The sequence below is a fragment of the Paramormyrops kingsleyae genome, chromosome 4, assembly GCF_048594095.1.
Source record: "Paramormyrops kingsleyae isolate MSU_618 chromosome 4, PKINGS_0.4, whole genome shotgun sequence".
NCBI classification, from domain to species: Eukaryota; Metazoa; Chordata; class Actinopteri; order Osteoglossiformes; family Mormyridae; genus Paramormyrops; species Paramormyrops kingsleyae.
The window spans coordinates 40,286,134-40,304,925 of NC_132800.1; the positions used below are offsets into that span (position 1 = coordinate 40,286,134).

An 18,792-nucleotide genomic window follows, 5' to 3' on the forward strand; every position below is an offset into this window, starting at 1 on the left:
CAGCATCCTGGAAGGCGTCACGGCTTTGAAGGCCATGCCAAGCCTGGCACAAAGGCGCTCGTCACGGGCTCCTCGTTAAGCCACCGTCGCCGGCCGCGGGTTAATGGAGCCTTTCTTTTGTGAGTTTTGTAAAGTCAAGCTCATGCTGATTTATCTAAATCCCACCCCCCACCCCTGCCGGTCGCCGAGGACCAGCTGAGCCTGGCTGGAGGGGGGAGGAGAGCAGGGATTATGGGGGCTGGCCGTGAAGGCGCCGTCTCTGGTGGGAGTGAGCGGAAGGCGTGTGTACCCGGCTACCTGCCCACGGTGCCATTCAACGCCGACCTGCGGCTCGGATCCCGCAGATTACCAAAGATTTGAAAAAGCTGTGTGATGCAATGGTGGGGTCCAGTTAGGCAGGGGTCAAGGCTAAAGTTATAAGTTTCTGGGCTGAAAAGCGTGTAAACCTGAACGTGGTCGTGTGCTTAACTAAATGGGGCAAAAATAACCGTTAAGCATCATTATTAAATGGAATGTCACGCAGAGATGCCCACGCAAGCCATAGTACAATGCAGGATGGGGGGGGGGGGCTGGGGATGAAAACAACAAAGTCACTCTCGGGGGGGGGTGCGTAAACATCTTGTTGCTCTTTCATATTAAGCTTAACGAGGCCCCATTACTTGGCTGTTCATTATCTGTGTTTGCAGTAAACAGGCTTCTGCACGTCGTTTGTGCATTAGCACAAAGGTCATGGGGGGGCGATCTCACGTGTGTGACTCACGCCACACCAACCCCTATTAAGTTACATGTCGTGTATTTGGCTGCCGTGAAACCTATAAAACGCACATGCCCTTGAAGTATGAAACATAAATTAATCTGTATATGACAACATATTTATCGAAATATGGCAAATGTGAGTGGGCCCAGCAATATGAAAGTGACGTTAATCTTTATAGAAATATATAAAATACCGCCTTAAAGCGTTTAAGGCTATTGTAGTTGTGACGCAAACTAATCTGTTCTTGACTTGAGCTATTAAATACCGGTTTATAGTGCGTGATAACCTTGCGGGAGCGTGACCCTGGACCGTGAGCTTGTTAATGTAATATTGCTGAGGTGGAGGTACTTGGGCAAGTAGTGACTTTTACAACATTAAGGGGACGACGACTGTTTGGGACTGGGGGTGGGCAGTGGAGGGGGGGAGGGGGGCGAAATAATGGAAACCAAGCAACGGTTGGAGGCCTCACATTGAACACTGTGCATGAAAGGGTTCTCTGTGCCGGGCACTTTGTGTGTTTTTCGCTGGCCCCATAAGGAAATATCTAATAAAGAGCGCAAAAAGCGCTAAGCGCAATAATACCTTCAGGGAGCTGGTAGTCATGTCTGAGAATAATCTTGCCACTAATTTAATTAACTTTATGATCTTAACTCATTTACTTTCCCTTCAGTGAATGTTCGTTATGAATGGAGATGGAGTGAAGTGTTGCTAATGGTGCGAAAAAAAGCACCCCAGAGTGTCAGTTCGGGCTCTGTTAGGGGTCCCCGCGCGTGTGGGGAAGGTGACGACCTGCGGCCCAGCTGACGGGTAGCGCGCACTCCGAAGGTGACGACCTGCGGCCCAGCTGACCGGTAGCGCGCACTCCGAAGGTGACGACCTGCGGCCCAGCTGACGGGTAGCGCGCACTCCGAAGGTGACGACCTGTAACCCAGCTGACGGGTAGCGCGCACTCCGGAGGTGACGACATACGGCCCAGCTGACGGGTAGCGCGCACTCCGGAGGTGACGACCTGCGGCCCAGCTGACGGGTAGCGCGCACTCCGGAGGTGACGACCTGCGGCCCAGCTGACGGGTAGCGCGCACTCCGGAGGTGACGACCTGCGGCCCAGCTGACCGGTAGCGCGCACTCCGGAGGTGACGACCTGCGGCCCAGCTGACCGGTAGCGCGCACTCCGGAGGTGACGACCTGCGGCCCAGCTGACGGGTAGCGCTCACTCCGGAGGTGACGACCTGCGGCCCAGCTGACGGGTAGCGCGCACTCCGGAGGTGACGACCTGCGGCCCAGCTGACCGGTAGCGCGCACTCCGGAGGTGACGACCTGCGGCCCAGCTGACGGGTAGCGCGCACTCCGGAGGTGACGACCTGCGGCCCAGCTGACGGGTAGCGCGCACTCCGGAGGTGACGACCTGCGGCCCAGCTGACGGGTAGCGCGCACTCCGGAGGTGACGACCTGCGGCCCAGCTGACGGGTAGCGCGCACTCCGGAGGTGACGACCTGCGGCCCAGCTGACGGGTAGCGCGCACTCCGGAGGTGACGACCTGCGGCCCAGCTGACCGGTAGCGCGCACTCCGGAGGTGACGACCTGCGGCCCAGCTGACCGGTAGCGTGCACTCCGAAGGTGAACAGTTAACCAGTAAATTTCTCTTCATTAATTTTTGGATGCCATGTATGATAAAGTAAATTCTGATGTTGCTTTATCACATGTACGTCATACAGAAACACTGTAGTCAAGCTTAGTAGTCAAAGTCACATTCTGGGAGCGTGATACGTACAAAGAGTGTAGTATGTTGTCGCTGAGGGCGGCAAGCCCACATGCTAACACTGTTATATTATGATGTGCAGTCGTGTTTCGCTCATCCAATGCCTGCACACTCTAGTCTTTCCAGCAGGAAACCAACATACACACTTTCAAACTTTCTTTATTTCTGAGGTGCTGAGTAAGCAGATTCATACCTTGGAGTTTGCTACTTTACGGAGGTAAATTATAAATAAGTTCATTTGTAGCTTTAATTCTGAATTTTTCTGCATTTTTTTTGTTTTAGTCAATATAAAGAGACAGTGACCAATAAACACTAAAATATTAATAATCATCCTTAAAAGATGGGAACCAGTGAGAGAAAAAGGCGAGTCTCATATTTCGCATTAATCCAAATTATTGGAATGTGCTCCTTTATCATAGATTTTGTTTTTAATATAATTTTTTTTACTGGATCATGTAGGAAAATAGTTGTAATTGTCTATGGATTTCTCCATGATTATTCATTTTTATGGTACAAGCTAGAAGACGATGATGTTGACCTTTGCTGCACAGTAATGAATAATACATGAACAAGGCGAGTAAGCAAGGTTTTAATATCGCACACGCGCAGCACAAAATAAAGTCATTAGCAGGTCATACGAAGATGAACGATGACAATGTTTGCACCATATGGAAATTTGATTAACTTCAAAAATCAAGGCGGAACAGATTGTGTGTTATAATGATTCAATAATTGCCCCATGAGTGGGTGAAGCTGGGATTGCCCAGACAGGACACCCCCGAGGAGAATATTTACTGAAACTTAATTCTTCTAGCAAAACAGCCTGAGCATACTGACCAGTGGAAGGGATTCTTTTTCAAAGATGTAACAGAATTATTCTTCTGTGGGTCTATGAAATGACACCACCGACTCGTGCCACCGGGGGCAGTGTTTGTTTGGGGGATAGATACCGGTCACGTCACACAGTGTGTGAGTCTGCTATCACCCCTCTCGAGGCTGACTTTAGTGGGGCCTGTCCTCTTCCTAGCCAAAGGGGCATCAGGGGGCTTCGACAATATTATCTGAGGGTGTCAAAAGCAGAGAGCTGTGATATTTCGCTTAGCGTTTCATCACCTTCCCCCAAAAGGATGCGTTTTGCTGACATTCAGAGATGCCACATGACAAGCTTGTAAGAGTCGCTGGTACATTTCCAGTGAGCTGTGCATGCATCAGATTCAGGGTCTCCGTAGGCATCAGGCTGAACAGGGGGTTGTGGCAAAGGACACTCCGTCTGTGCTGGCACTGAACCCTCGATTGGCTCGTCTTTGGGTTTTCACTTGGTTTGTTTATATATTTATATGTTTAATATTATATGAAACATGAGCTAAATTCATTGTAACCGAGTGAGAGGAAGGTCTGATATTTTAATTTTTATTTCTAACATACATGATTTGTGGTTGGTATGTCTTTTCCATTATGTTTTGGAGCTTTCTTCAAGTGTCGGTTGGGGTTTGTGATTGAGAAGTCACACTATGAATGATTGAACATCTTTTCTGACCATTTTCAGGGTTTAATTCTGTGCAAAGTGAATCCACCCCCCCCCACGCACTTCTGAACCATCACAATTCCATGCATAAAAACCTGCTTAGTATACAGTTGACGCTGATATGAATGTAGTGGGGATCACAGAGCGTGCTGCCTGTAGGGTCTTTACCATTGTCCCCCATTGTCCCTTTGCTGTCCCTGCATTCTTCCTGCATTCTCCCTGAGATGGCCCTGCACTGTCCCCACGTTAGCCCTGCATTGTCCCCATGTTAGCCCTGCACTGTCCCCATGTTAGCCCTGCACTGTCCCCATGTTTGCCCTGCACTGTCCCCATGTTTGTCCCCGCGCTGTCCCCATGTTTGTCCCCATGTTGTCCCTGCGCTGTCCCCATGTTGTCCCTGCGCTGTCCCCATGTTGTCTCTGCGCTGTCCCTGCGATGTCCCCATGTTTGTCCCCATGTTGTCCCTGCGCTGTCCCCATGTTGTCCCTGCGCTGTCCCCATGTTGTCTCTGCGCTGTCCCTGCGATGTCCCCATGTTTGTCCCCATGTTGTCCCTGTGCTGTCCCCATGTTTGTCTCCATGTTGTCTCTGCGCTGTCCCCATGTTTGTCCCCATGTTGTCTCTGCGCTGTCCCCATGTTGTCTCTGCACTGTCCCCATGTTTGTCCCCATGTTGTCCCTGCGCTGTCCCCATGTTTGTCCCCATGTTGTCCCTGCGCTGTCCCCATGTTGTCTCTGCGCTGTCCCCATGTTGTCTCTGCGTTGTCCCTGCGCTGTCCCCATGTTTGTCCCCATGTTGTCCCTGCGCTGTCCCCATGTTTGTCCCCATGTTGTCCCTGCGCTGTCCCCATGTTTGTCCCCATGTTGTCTCTGCACTGTCCCCATGTTGTCTCTGCACTGTCCCCATGTTTGTCCCCATGTTGTCTCTGCACTGTCCCCATGTTTGTCCCCATGTTGTCCCTGCGCTGTCCCCATGTTTGTCCCTCCACTGTTCCCATGTTTGTCCCTCCACTGTCCCCAGGTTGTCGCCGCATTATCCCCATGTCTGACCAGCCGACAAAACCCCTCTCAGACAAACTCTGCTCAGTACCTCATCCCACCAAGGGGGGGTGCAGGGGGGGTCCCATGACTCACCAACACCCTGTTGTGGGATTGCATCTCTTATACCTCAGGCTCATATCTGTATTCTTTAGGAGGACTGCAGCTGTGCACTGATGAGTGACATCAGCACACAGCAGGTAAAGATACACATTCCTACTTTCTGTCATGATCCACTGTTTTGGTTCTGTTACTGATTGTTTAACCACAAGCCCCCATAACTCTGGTATTAGGGAGTGATACTCTGGCTTCAGACCAGTGGAGGTGTGCTAGAGGGGAGAGTGCTCAGGGTTAATGTTAGGGGTAGGTCATGGTGAAACTCCCAGCAGTGCAGGGTAACCATGGGGAAACTGGGGAAGCAGAAAGGGGCATGACTATGATGGGGATGAGGAAATTATGAACCATAAATGCAAGCTATCCATCAGAGAAACATTGAGTGAAGACAGGGGGCAGATGGCTGCGACATTTTGGTGCACCTTGATTAGAAGGAATACGGTGTAATTTCATATAATTATTTAAAGCCACAGGGCCCAGCAAACGTGAGGCACTGGAGCTGTGGATCCATCAGGATCTGAGGACCGGGCTGGATGCAATTAAACGATTTACTGCTTTCAGTGAAATATCTCGTGCATGTTTCATGAAAGGCTCAGAACCATCCTTTACAAGTGGAAACATATGCTGAATATGTAGCAGATGCTGTTTGAGAATGTGTACGGGCACACATTACAAATATGGGGAAAATGCAGTATGACTATAAAAATGCGCATTAAGAGTGCATATTTTCATGGAGACTTCATTCTGTCTCTCTGACTTTACATAAACTTGAAGGAAACTCAGAAAAATATCAGCAACATTAATATTTCATATGTGCTCCTATGTTTTGGGGGAGGCCACAAAATAATTCTTTGTAAAACAACAGCTGCAGTGTCTGAATTCCTGTCGTGCTGAGGAGAGAGGCGTCATCCTGGCTTCTGGTAACTTCCTGGGTGTTTCATGTGGGTTGTCAGTGCTACAAGAGCAACGGTTTTCCATTTGATCATTTAAGGCTTCATTTCACTTTACCTTAAGTGTAATTTTTCCTCCTCAAACTTAAGATATTTTTACTGATTCTCTGGCTTGCTGATCAACATAACATGCACCAACTCATCAATGTACTTTTAAACCTAGGGCCTCCAGTTGAAAACGTGAAGTTAATTCTTGGCTCGGTATGGAGAAAAAAAAGTCCCAACTCACTGACACTAAAGATGCTGAAGTCTGAGAAGATGGTTCTCAGTGCGTGACTCTGGGATGGACTTCCCAGTAAAACTGCTTTGTCAGTCCCCTGTCCTCCTGCTGCATCCATCTTCTGTTGCTGGCAAACCCATTTCTGCTGGTCCCTCTTACTCCCCCCCCCAACACACTCTTTACTTACCAATGTGTGTGTCTTCATCTGGAAGAGGAAAGAGGGGCTGTGGTATCACTGAGTAATAATATCAGAATCTGAATACAAAAAAATACAAGGAAACTGTTTCAGTGCAGGTGGTGGCACTAAACAAACAATCAAGACAAAAGTACAAAAAGTAATAAATAGAAGTAAAATAGTGGTAGATGTATAAATAAAGGTGTGCAAATAATAAACGTAGATATATGAATAAAGGTGTGCAAATAACCAACGTAGATATATAAATAAAGGTGTGGCATCCAGATTCGGAGTAGACAGCCATCCGAGTTATTAAAGAATGACTGCCTGAAATGCCGAAAGCTGAATAGCTTAACGGCGCCCCGTTCCTGCTCCTGTCAGGAAAGGCTAGCTGTTACAGGCCCGTTTCAAAGCTGCCTTTTGTCTAGGGGGGGGGGGAGCTGGTGACCCCCCTGCGGTGACGTCTCTGAGGTCTCTGATCAAAGAGGGAACACGGCCTTCTCCTCTTATGACAGGTTCCTTTACTCTCCGCTCCCTCCCGTCCGGCTGTGGGGAGCCGCATTCCTGCCCGACAGCCCCGTTGCCGGGTAGCGGAGGCAGGGCTCCCCCCAGCAGCCGCGTGACACCGGCCGAAGGTCTGAGGGGAGCTGTGCTGGGACCACGGCCCGGCTCGGCCTAATGAGGCGCTCTGCAGATGTTCCTCGGCTAGCTAATGTCGTGCAGCTCCGGGTTAAAGGCTCCCGGGGGCTACGGGCGCCGCCTTGCTCCTCACCCGTGAAGAAAGGCGTCTTTTTCAAGTTTTTCTCCACAACAAGCCCACTTTTGATCTTCAAACATCCATGGTGCAAAGCCTGCCACAAGCCATTCTCTTTTCTCGGGGAACAAGTTTAGCGCCGTGTAATCCACTGCTCCGCGTTTGATCCGATTCCTTCCAGCGCGTTTCCGAGCGCCGATCTGCCGCCGGGCCGGCCCTCCATGGGCATTCCCACTCGGCAAACACACGATTGACAACACCAGCTTTCATCTCCGGGGATAACCGGCACCCCCTGGCTTCGGTCCACCCTTGTGTTAACCTGCGGGCCACCGGGTGCCACAAGCACTGATCCTTAGTGGGTTAATCCCACAGTAACTGGGGCTTACAGGTGGGAACAGTGTGTCTGGACCGTGCCGGTGCTTTTCCCACCTTTTTTGCACAGCCTGAAATCAGGCTTTAAAGATGTGCTACCTCCACGAGATATGAAACAGGCCTCTGGAAGTGGTTAGTCATGCGAGGAGATGAAGTTGCTACCAGTGTGTTTCATGGTGGCCCCAGACTGACTGTAACATTAAAAACAGCTGCATAACAGACACATACAGTGTATCGGGGGCCTTGTCTCAACCCTCTCAATCATTCAGCACACTACACCAGGCGCTTGCTGGTCAATATTCAGCACAAATGGCATAAATCATCCCTTTGGCAAAGTGGTGCCAGTTAAAACTGGATTAAATCTCCGGAAAGGTCCTCTCTGATGTGCGGGCCTTCACCTGGTGGAATCCCTTGGTGACCTCACAGATACGGGGGTTTCCCCAAACATGTAAACATTGGCTGTGACCAGCTGCTTACTCTTAGCACTCGGTTATAAGTGGAGTGGGCAGATTATCACAGGAGGGGAGAGGGTCATTCTGAGGTCCCTGCTTGTGTTTGTGTGTGTGTGTATGTCTAATAGGAGAGCAAGATTAGATATGCGAAACGAACTATTCCAATGTGCCTGTGCTTATACAAAACAGCAAATAAAGCATCATTTCATATCATGAAATATTGTGGCATTATCTGAAGGATACAGAGCCCCTAAAGGGACATCCATCCATCCATCCATTAACTTCCGTTTATCCGAAGTCGGGTCGCGGGGGCAGCAGTCTCAGCAGGGAAACCCAGACTTCCCTCTCCCCAGCCACTTCCTCCAGCTCCTCTGGGGGAATCCCGAGGCGTTCCCAAGCCAGCCGAGAGACATAGTCCCTCCAGCGTGTCCTGGGTCTTTCCCGGGGTCTCCTCCCAGTGGGACATGCCCGGAACACCTCACCAGGGAGGCGTCCAGGAGGCATCCTAAGCAGATGCCTGAGCCACCTCATCTGGCTCCTCTCAATGCGGAGGAGCAGCGGCTCTACTCTGAGTCCCTCCCGAATGACCGAGCTCCTCACCCTATCTCCAAGGGAGAGCCCAGCCACCCTGTGAAAAGTCCACCGCGGTAAACCCCAATGTACAGACGCCCAGCCAGGGGGCAATAAGTATGCCCACCCCAGTTCGGCGCCTCTCCCCATGAGCAACTCCATAGTGGAAGAGGGTCCAGCCCCCTTCGAGGAGACTGGTTCCAGAGCCCAAGCCGTGCGTTGAGGTGAGCCCGACTATATCTAGTCGGAACCTCACAGCCTCGCACACCAGCTCAGGCTCCTTCCCCACCAGAGATGTGACATTCCATGTCCCTAGAGCTAGCTTCTGCAGCCGAGGATCAGACCGCCAAGGTCCCCGCCTTCGGCCACTGCCCAACTCACACTGCACCCGACCCCTATGGCCCCTCCTACAGGTGGTGAGCCCTTTGGAGGGGGGATCCACGTGCCTTGTTCAGGCTGTGCCCGACCAGGCCCCATGGGTGCAGGCCTGGCCACCAGGCGCTCGCCATCGAGCCCCACCCCCAGGCCTGGCTCCAGGGGGGGCCACGGTGACCCGCATCCGGGCAAGGGAAACCGTGATTCCACTATTTTTTTCCATCACTTCTTCTGGTTCCTCACCGAGGACATGTTTGCCTTGGTTGACCCTACCAGGGGCATAAAGCCCCGGGCAACTTAGCTCCTGGGATCACTGGAACACGCAAACCCCCCCACCACGATAAGGTGTCGGCTCCAGGAGAGGCTAAAGGGACATAGGTGATTAAAAAAAAAGTTTACAGTATCTGGTGCACACCAGATACTGTAAAATCTTTTTTTAATCACTTATGTCCCTTTAGGGGCTCCGTAGAAGTATGCATATGGAGAATTTAGAAGGGCATGTTTAGCAAAACGTATTTGTCATCATTCAGTTTTGTAAACGACTGTTAATTTAGTGCTTTTTTTCCTGTCATGGGAATCCCCTATGCCTGGCAGGTGGCCCCGCTGGACGTGAGTGACAGGTTGGAGGCTGCCGTAAGAGTGGACCTTCTCCTCGACAGAAAGACTGAATAGGATACGGCAGAAACATCGCCATCCAGACGCTGTGCTCGTGTACAGAGAGCACACACTGAAAGCTTACAGGGTCTGCGGTTAATACCTCCCAACCCATCACTCTGCCACCCCCTTACCCAGTATGGGGTCACAGGATGTAGTCTGATACAGTTGTCTAAAAATGTATTAAAATACAGACACCCATTCTCATCCTCAATACAACATTATTCTCTTAGTCCAGGACTACTGTATATGGAAATATCGACTTGTTTGGGTCTGTATCCGCACCCTCCTGAGCAGTGACTAAATCTGAGTGGACAGTTTGTTTTCTTCTGGAATTTTCCATACAGAACTCCAGAGGTGGCACTGTTACCTATTTAGGATCAGACCGATGGTCCCGTGGCGTGCCGAAGACTTTCCTTCTGTTAAGTACACCCCCCACTTGTCCTCGGGGAAAAACGACCCCTGCAGGGGTTCTGCGAGTCGGCCCAGTGTCCAGGCCACATGCAACGGGCCACATGCGAGATTGACTGCAGGGCATGCCAGCTGCGTCGCTACAGATGCACAACCCCATGCGTTCTGATGCGCTGCCATGTGTCATGTATGCGGTCTGCCTCACAGCCTCGACGCTCCTCCCAATCAGCAACATTAACCTTGCTTTACATGAGATGCTGCTACATGTCCTGTGACAAATTTAGCTGCGGGGATGAAATGTATTACTTCAGATATTGGTGAGACATAATTACTATTCAGCTGATTACCTGTAAGTAAATGTTAGCATTAATTAGCGACTTAGCGTAGCGTAGCCTCTCTTGGCTTGGCGGTGACCTGGTGATGGAGTCCATTACAGCTTTTATGGCCTCACTAAACTTCTAAAATGGTAGGGTAGCCTTTTACTCTCTGTACTCTGCAGCCAGAATAATCTGTACCATCGCCTCTTGCAATGGCATCCATCAATGTCACCACTCTGCTCTTCACATCACCTCTAAACGTCCACTCTGCCAATGGCTCGACCCACTCAGTCTTCGCAGATATCTGCTTTGTTTCCAAGGGAAAACCAATCGACTTGGAGCCTGACCAAGTCGCCTGAAACGGTTTCCTGGTTGAAAGTAACCAGGACTCAGTTTAGCCCTGTCCCATTAGTAGTAAGAAAAATACGCGAAATGCTTTGCTACTCAAGTTAAATATGTAAAATATAAAATAAGGTATACCTGCTCGTATCAGAATCTCAAATATGACATTGACATACTACTGCACAATGGAGTTCAAAATAAGAATCTGGGGCATTTTGAAGTCACTTGTCAATAAAATGTCATTTGGAGCAGATTTATCTGAACAGCTGGGCGCCTTTGTTGAGGAAGTTCCACTTGTGCTTTTCCCCTGGGAGCTCGATACATTTGCATGGCGATCCTGTGCTGGATAAGTGAGACACGGAATGGAAGGATGAGGAGAGGAGAACTGCGAAACAGGAATGAATATTTCAAGCTATAAAGTACGGGATCTCGCAGGTTCGTTAGTGTCTGCTCGTTAGCGCTTTCCACCTTGGCTCTTCCCAGCGCCGTGAGCGCGGGATACAGCACTGTGTGCGGATTCCCTCCCGTCCCGCCATCGTTTCTGGGCTCTGAAGGCCTCGATAGCTGTTGTCGTAGAAACAGGCATCTCTCCATTTTCGCTTCTTGGGAGGTACGGGGCCGTTTCTGCCCCGTCCATCATTTCATAACGACTCAGCGGTGGTCCGCTTTCAGCCGTGTGAAGTGTAGCGGTCTGACACGACGCATCGGGGGCTGAACATAAGTGCATTTACCCACCAGACCTCAACGGGAGTCTGGACATCCCTCTTCCTCAAACTCTTACATGGCTCCTTTAATCATTTTGACGTGTATTTAGCTAAAAGAAGCCCAAAGGATCGTTTAACGTTGTGTAAATAACAGAGCTGCATCAGAGATGTCAGTAATGAAGGTTAGAATTATGGCTACTGGAGAACTCGTGCTGCTTCTGTATTTTCTTCTAGCTGTGGTGCTTTGTTGACCGTGCATGGTTCCAGTATTCCTCCGTGTTTATGTTCTGCAAGGAAACACATCTTCATTCCACAGCCGTGTATCACGGCAATGTTCAGACGGGATGTTTTGGCGAGATTCAAGGTGTCTCTGTGGCTTTCCATCAAACTATTGTGACAGCCAGTGAGGGAGAGGGAGATTGCAGCACTGTGTCCGTGACCCTTGCGGGTTTGTGTTTGAACATCATGCTTAAGAATTAAATTATTCTCCAATAATCTAAATTTAGAATCCGGTACTTCTGTTTTGACACGTTGCCCTTATTTTCCTTGTCAGATGGTTTTATTTCTAATAACCTTTAACCGTCCTGAATAAAAGCAGCTGTCAGATGAATAAAAACTCAGTTTACTTTTGTGTCACTTTTTTTTCTGAATGATTGATAAAAGTAAAATGGTACAAACTCTGCCAGTGGACAGGGTAACATGAATACAAGCCCTAGTGAATTTCTCACAGGCTTTTAGCGTGTATGTGCATGTGTTTCATTAAACCTCTGAATTCATTAGTGGTATTTTTAATAAATGTGAAAGGAGCACATAGAATAATGTGGAAGCAGGTACAGCGAGGATTCTGCAGTCGACTGGTAATCTGTCACCCTTTTTGCCAGCCAAAAATATCCAAGGCTCTTTCTCTATTTTTAAATAACACTATCATCACCGTTATCTTTACTTTAAATGAGCCAATCTGGCCAGATTTGCTTGTGGCAATTAGTGACTTCATAGGGGAAATTTCTTATCAGAACTGATTGTTTCCACTCAGCTTTGCAGGGGGAAAAGAAAAATCCTGAATTGCGCTGGAGTCATTTCTGCGAGACCTGAAGTCGTTATCTGTGCTGAATGAGGAATGAGGCACGAGACATTAAGCTCAGATTTACACCGCAGCTGGACAGCGTTTCCCTCGCTTGGCAGTTTTATTTCACGCTCTGCCTCACGGATGCATAATTTAGCACCATTACGGGGGGCAGACGTGGTCACACACGTGTGAATGCATGGTTTTCTGTACCGTGCACTGAAAAGGAACTGTGGTACCGACTCCTCAGCTCCGCTGCTGCCGTGCCACCTCGTCCGGACCTGTGACTGGATATAAGTTACACGCGGTGCCCTGGCCAAAGTTTTGGGACTCCGAATATCTTTGATAGGAACCCAAATAGGGCAGTATAGGGGATCAGTGGCTGGTGCTGTTGCTTTGCACTTTCAGGATTGAGGGTTCCAATCCCACATGTGTGCACGTGTGTAACTCCTGTCCAGGGTGTCCCCCTGTCTTGTGCCCTGTGCATCCTAGGATAGTTCCCCCCCGCCCCCCCCCATGATTTTTTACCCATGTACAAGCATCTGGAAGATAGATGATTGGAAAAACTAACGACTTTTATCTTGAGACACATCAAGATAGTAAAATGGTGAATGTGTTTAGGTTCATGATGGGTCGTCCCACGTTCTGCACCTCTGTATATTAAGGGCCCAACCAGGGACCCAGTCCCTGTTTTCAGGGTTTATCAGTGAGTCCCTCCCCTCCTGTAGCCCTGGCCAGCCACCCTGAGAGGAACATGGTTTGGGGGCATTGCTGGGATTTTGTGGAGCCCCCGAGAAATGCCACTCCTGGTTTTTTGTCCGCGTGATAAAATTGCACGCGACACTTTACAAAACGGAATGCTCACTCCGAGGAGCCGAATGCCAGCCTCCATTAGAGCCAGCGCCAGAGGCCCGGCCGATAATTATCGACTGAATACGCTTGTTTTTCGCTTAAGCACACAGGCGATCGATGCTCTGCACACTGCACTGTGAAACACCTGTAATAACACTGGTGCAATGCGGGTATTTAACATTTTTTATTTATTTAGCCGACACTTTTAGCCAAAGCAACATGCAGTTGAGAGAGCAGGGTCAGCCAGTCCCTGGAGCAGTTGCGGTTTAAGGGTCTAGCTCAAGGGCAGTGAAATCGCTCTGCTAACCCTATGATTTGAACCAACAACCTTCTGATCACAGGAACATCATCCTAACCCAGACATCACTGTTTTTGTTGGTATATCGTTGGCAGCCCAAGCAGTGTCTGGGTTTATTTCATCATCTCCCTTCAAATTTAAACAGTCGGGCAGATGGGTGAACAGTTTCTAAACAGGGCATGGATAGAATTATTAATCTGCTCATCTAATGTAGACTTTGTGTTGCAAAAATTAATTGGGTATGGCTTTGGCTGTCCCCTTATTTTTCTGCAGAATGGATGGTGCACACAGATGACCTAAATGTCCTATCTGGGCAGTAGATTTATGAGATGAAGTGTAAATGCTTGGTGGTTTTGACAGGGATTATAATACTATTATTCTTATCTGTAAGTTTCGGACCTGTTCCTTCATTGGGGAGCTGACAGGGATTATAATATTAATATTCTTATCTGTGAATTTCTGACCTGATCCTTCATTGGGCTTCTTTTCTGTCTGTTATATGTTGTTATACTCGCTCTAACATCCACAAATCTGTGCAGAAAGCTAAAGCACCTATGAACACACCTCTGTGAAACAACATTCGTGATTTCTATGCATGTGGAGGGCCGTATGTACCTGCCCTGTCACAGTATCTTAGGTTTGCTTCATTGGATTCCTTATTAAAATACAACCATGGCGATGGATGGATGTATGGATTGAATGATGTTTTAGTTTAAAAGTAGTATATGTTGATGTCATTTGTGTTTCTGAAAGGTGCAGTACAGCACGATTCTTCCACTGGTGTGTCATATGATTTAAATGTAATCCTTCAGTGGACTGCAGATCTGCACACATGAGGAGGAGTGAGCGACTTTGGCACGTTGACATCCTTAAGGCAGCTGCTTCTTTCTGTGCGGTTTTACCCGGTGTTAAGATGTTTTCTGCTGCCTGGTGCCGTCTTGACCTCATTATTCCTTGGTCATTAAGCCACAACCCAAATGTTTAAATTTTCTAATCATTTATTTCACAAATTAACAGCATACTAACAATAAATAGAACATAAAACAAAAAATGAGAGAGAAAAACACTATATACGTAAAATCCATAAAACTTGCCAACCGAGGAGGCTGGCTGTAAAATATGCTGACTGGGAGGGGAGGTTGCAGTGGTGAAATTTGTTGAGCAAAAAATACTGATATTAGAGAAAAGTTTACCCACACACTCTACGAGCCGCTGAAAATGGTCCCGTGACCCACATTTGAGTCATGACCTATCAGTTGAGAAACAAGTGCCTAAACAAAAGCTGGTGGGGTTCAGTGTTACTCTGAAGGACTGAGAGAAAGTGGAGTGCGAGTGAAAAGGCGGATAGGACATGCGGGCCCCCCAAACCCCCTGAACATCTGGGCGGCAAGAACATGCAGGCTTACCCCCAAACCCCCGGAACGTCCGGGCGATAAGAACATGCGGGCCCTCGAACCCCCTGAACATCTGGGTGGCAAGAACATGCAAGCTTACCCCCAAACCCCCGGAACGTCCAGGCGGCAAGAACACGCAGGCTTACCCCCAAACCCCCGGAACGTCCAGGCGGCAAGAACACGCAGGCTTACCCCCAAACCCCCGGAACGTCCAGGCGGCAAGAACACGCAGGCTTACCCCCAAACCCCCGGAACGTCCAGGCGGCAAGAACACGCAGGCTTACCCCCAAACCCCCGGAACGTCCAGGCGGCAAGAACATGCAGGCTTACCCCCAAACCCCCGGAACGTCCAGGCGGCAAGAACATGCAGGCTTACCCCCAAACCCCCGGAACGTCCAGGCGGCAAGAACATGCAGGCTTACCCCCAAACCCCCGGAACGTCCAGGCGGCAAGAACATGCGGGCCGGCCCCCAAACCCCCTGAACACACGGGCCCGCCCCCAAACTCCCTGAACATGCGGGCCGGCCCCCAAACCCCCTGAGCACATGGCCTTTTCAGGAAGTGCCGAGTGAATCCTATTCATGTCTTTTTTGTTCATGGTTACTCTCATCCTGTCAGGACCTCTCCCAACCTTTGGCTAAAATGCATGTATATCACTCTACAATCTTCAGGATTTAGTTCACATAAGAGTCAAAAGACATTGAACACCATACCATTGTCTCATAATAATATATTCACCTTGATTTTTTCTTCCAGATCTCTATTGTAATTTTATTCTGAAAGGTAAAGGATAATTTTTCTCTGCAATGAATTGCTGTTGTTTTTACAGCTTTTATGAAAAGGTAAGTGTGAACAGGCTGTACGTGTCGGAAAAAGCTTTCATCTATCCATCCATCCATCTTCCATCCGCTTATCCTGGGGTGGGTCCATGGTGGCTTGGAACCTGTCCCAGGCAGCATAAGGCACAAGGCGGGGGGACACCCTAGAAGCTTTGGAGGCTTATGGTTTGCGGGTTACTATAGCTTTATTTTATTTAAGCAAATCCATATGATATAAAATGCATATTATGTCACCATTCAGTCTTTTATTAGGGGATTACATCATAGCCCAAGACTCAAAAAATCCTTCTCATATTGAACTGGCTCATTAAGGTTGCAAAGTCCGTTACTTTTGTTACCTTCATGTTGTTGCAGCTATTACTAAATTAGCTCACGTGCAGCATACTGGTAATTCCTGACTTGTTTCTGATCAATAATGATGAGAGTTCAAACCCGTGCATCAGTTTCACGAGACGTTCCTGAATTACATCATCCTAAGTGCTAGTGAGGCATTGTTCTATATACGTGAGATGACATCATCGTAATCAGCCCCTATTTAAGTAATTTGCTCCCTTTAAGACCGTGGGGGAAATAATATTTATTTGAGGTATTTAATATTCATGAGTATGGGGCACTGTTGGCATAAATCACGACATCCTCAGCATGCACATTTGCCGCTTTCTGTCCCACGAAGGCCGTCATTTCAGTGTCCTCTGTCATTATAGACGGTGCATTAATAAATCTTTAGCGTGTTCAGCACTGCGGCGCTGTACATGAATGTGGCCTCGGCGATCTTGCTCTGAGGATGCTCGCATTCACCCAAGGGGCCCCGACCGTCCCAGCTAATTGGTTTTGCGTTGGTAGCACTTTGAAAAACATGTGTAGCCATCATAAAAGGACTTGCCTATTTGATTACCTGGGTCCCTAAATAATTTTAGACTAATCTGTGTGCAGGTACTCTGATTAATTTATTTGTAATCTTCTTTAAGCCTGTGACTTAATTGTAAGCTGTCATTCACTCTGAACCTGCAGACTTGGTGGGTCTTGATTAATTTAATTTGATGATTTTCTGGTCCTGAGTTTTAATGCTGAATAGCTACTACTCACTAATGGCTATTCCAGACAGAAGACGGCTGTGGCTGTTAGACGAGTTCTCTCCATCACAGCGCTGCATGCATGTAAAGAGACGGAGGTCTGCATCCACTCCATGAATTTCCATAGTAAGACTTAAAAAGATGATGAAAACTCTACCTGACCTGCATGTCCTCACTTCAGCTTTTCAGGATGAAATAGCTTCTAATTACACTCTAGGTAATACACAACAACTCAGAACGTAACATTGTGTTTGATCTTGTTCAGGGAGGAAACCTTTACCATATGTCACAGGAATGATTAAGGTTCTGCTTTTCTTTATTATTTAGTATTTTTTTTTTTAAATGAGGTCTTTTTATTAAAGTTTTATATGTTTTGTTAGGTTAAAGTTTTGTGGTTTTATATATTGGGTTTTTCAAACAACATCCGCCCTTCTTGATGCATGAAACCATTACATTTAGGAAATAATGAAAGAGGATGATGCCTCTCGCACACGGGTCCTGTCATCTCGGGTCCCGGGTCCTGTTCTGGGGGCTGCCGCTGTAGATTCTGCTGGGAGAGCGATGGTTGTATTTAAGGGTCAGATGCCTGGACAATAAGGACTGAGGTAGACAGGTGACGTTCCAGGTTGGAGTTTCGGGGTTAATTTGAAGCTCACACAGCAAACGAGACACTGCCTCTATTGATCTCTCGCCCGGGGGCTTCATCAGGGAGAAATGTCACCACTGGGCGGGGGAAAAAAAAAGGTGTCATTATTCTCACAAGGTGACACAAAGATGGAAGCCGGGACATGGAGGCGGGGGACCATCATAATGCGGCTTCTTAATCACAGCTTTGTCCGGGGGGGGGGGGGGGGGGGGTCCTGTAGGTTCATCCCAAACGGCTGCACTGTGGGACTCTTCCCAGCTGCCCCTGAAACAGGATCTCACCCACGTTCCAGCAGAGGTGCCTTAGTGCCGTTGTCTGGCAAATGAAGACTGAGGATGACTGCAATTAAAATCACAAACCTTATTTTCAGCTTGCGCATACATCTGCTATATTTTTAATGGAAGAGAAATGCAATGGACTAGCATCCCATCCAGGGTGCACGTCTTCCTTGTGTGCTACGTTGCATGGGATAGTGTCCAGCATCCCCCCCCCCCACCCACACACACACACACACACACACATGGGATAAGCGGCTAGAGGTTGGACGGCTGACTGAATGGATAAATATTTTACTCCAATACATAGCTTAGAACATGGTTGTCATTTTCTTACATTTTTAATACTGTTAAACTCATAAATATTTACTACTTGTGTCTTGAGTCTGCCAGATAACGAATGATAAGTTCATTCCTGGATAAGTAGTATGACATTTTTGTTTTTAGGATTACCGCATGTCCATGCTGCATCTCAGCCTCATCTGTATGACAAACATCAGCCAGAAAATCCATGTTTATCGGGCACTTTCACAGAAACAAAGAAATTATGTAAAAATACTGGTTTTCTAGAACATCTTCATGATGCTGGTCGTTTAATCAACGTGTAAGCCCTGCATAACCTCTCATAAAGTGTGCGTCACTAATAGTGCGGGAGACTTGCAACCATTTCTCGATAAATAACTGCCAGCCTTTTAGCCGCGCTTGGAGATCGGTCCTGTGGGTTGAGGGCCGTGCTTGATCCTGCTCATTGGATAAAAGCATAAATGCACCGCATTAGTTTGGTTCCCTACGGTCGAATTCATTCTCACTTTGTTCTCTTTCCCTTGTTCTTTTAAAGTGAATAATCAAACAGGGTTGTGGTCTG

The 18,792-nt window shown here is 48.3% G+C and overlaps 2 long non-coding RNA genes across 2 annotated transcripts in view; both read left to right on the forward strand.

Annotated features, from left to right (window-relative positions):
- LOC111849727 (uncharacterized) overlaps nucleotides 1-18,792 on the forward strand; it is a 75,371-nt gene that overhangs the window by 23,648 nt on the left and 32,931 nt on the right. The window lies entirely within an intron of this gene.
- Nucleotides 2,187-10,967, forward strand: LOC111849726 (uncharacterized). Its single transcript, XR_002839623.2, has 3 exons — nucleotides 2,187-2,374; nucleotides 2,687-2,733; nucleotides 9,654-10,967. It is a non-coding gene; the product is annotated as an uncharacterized lncRNA (long non-coding RNA).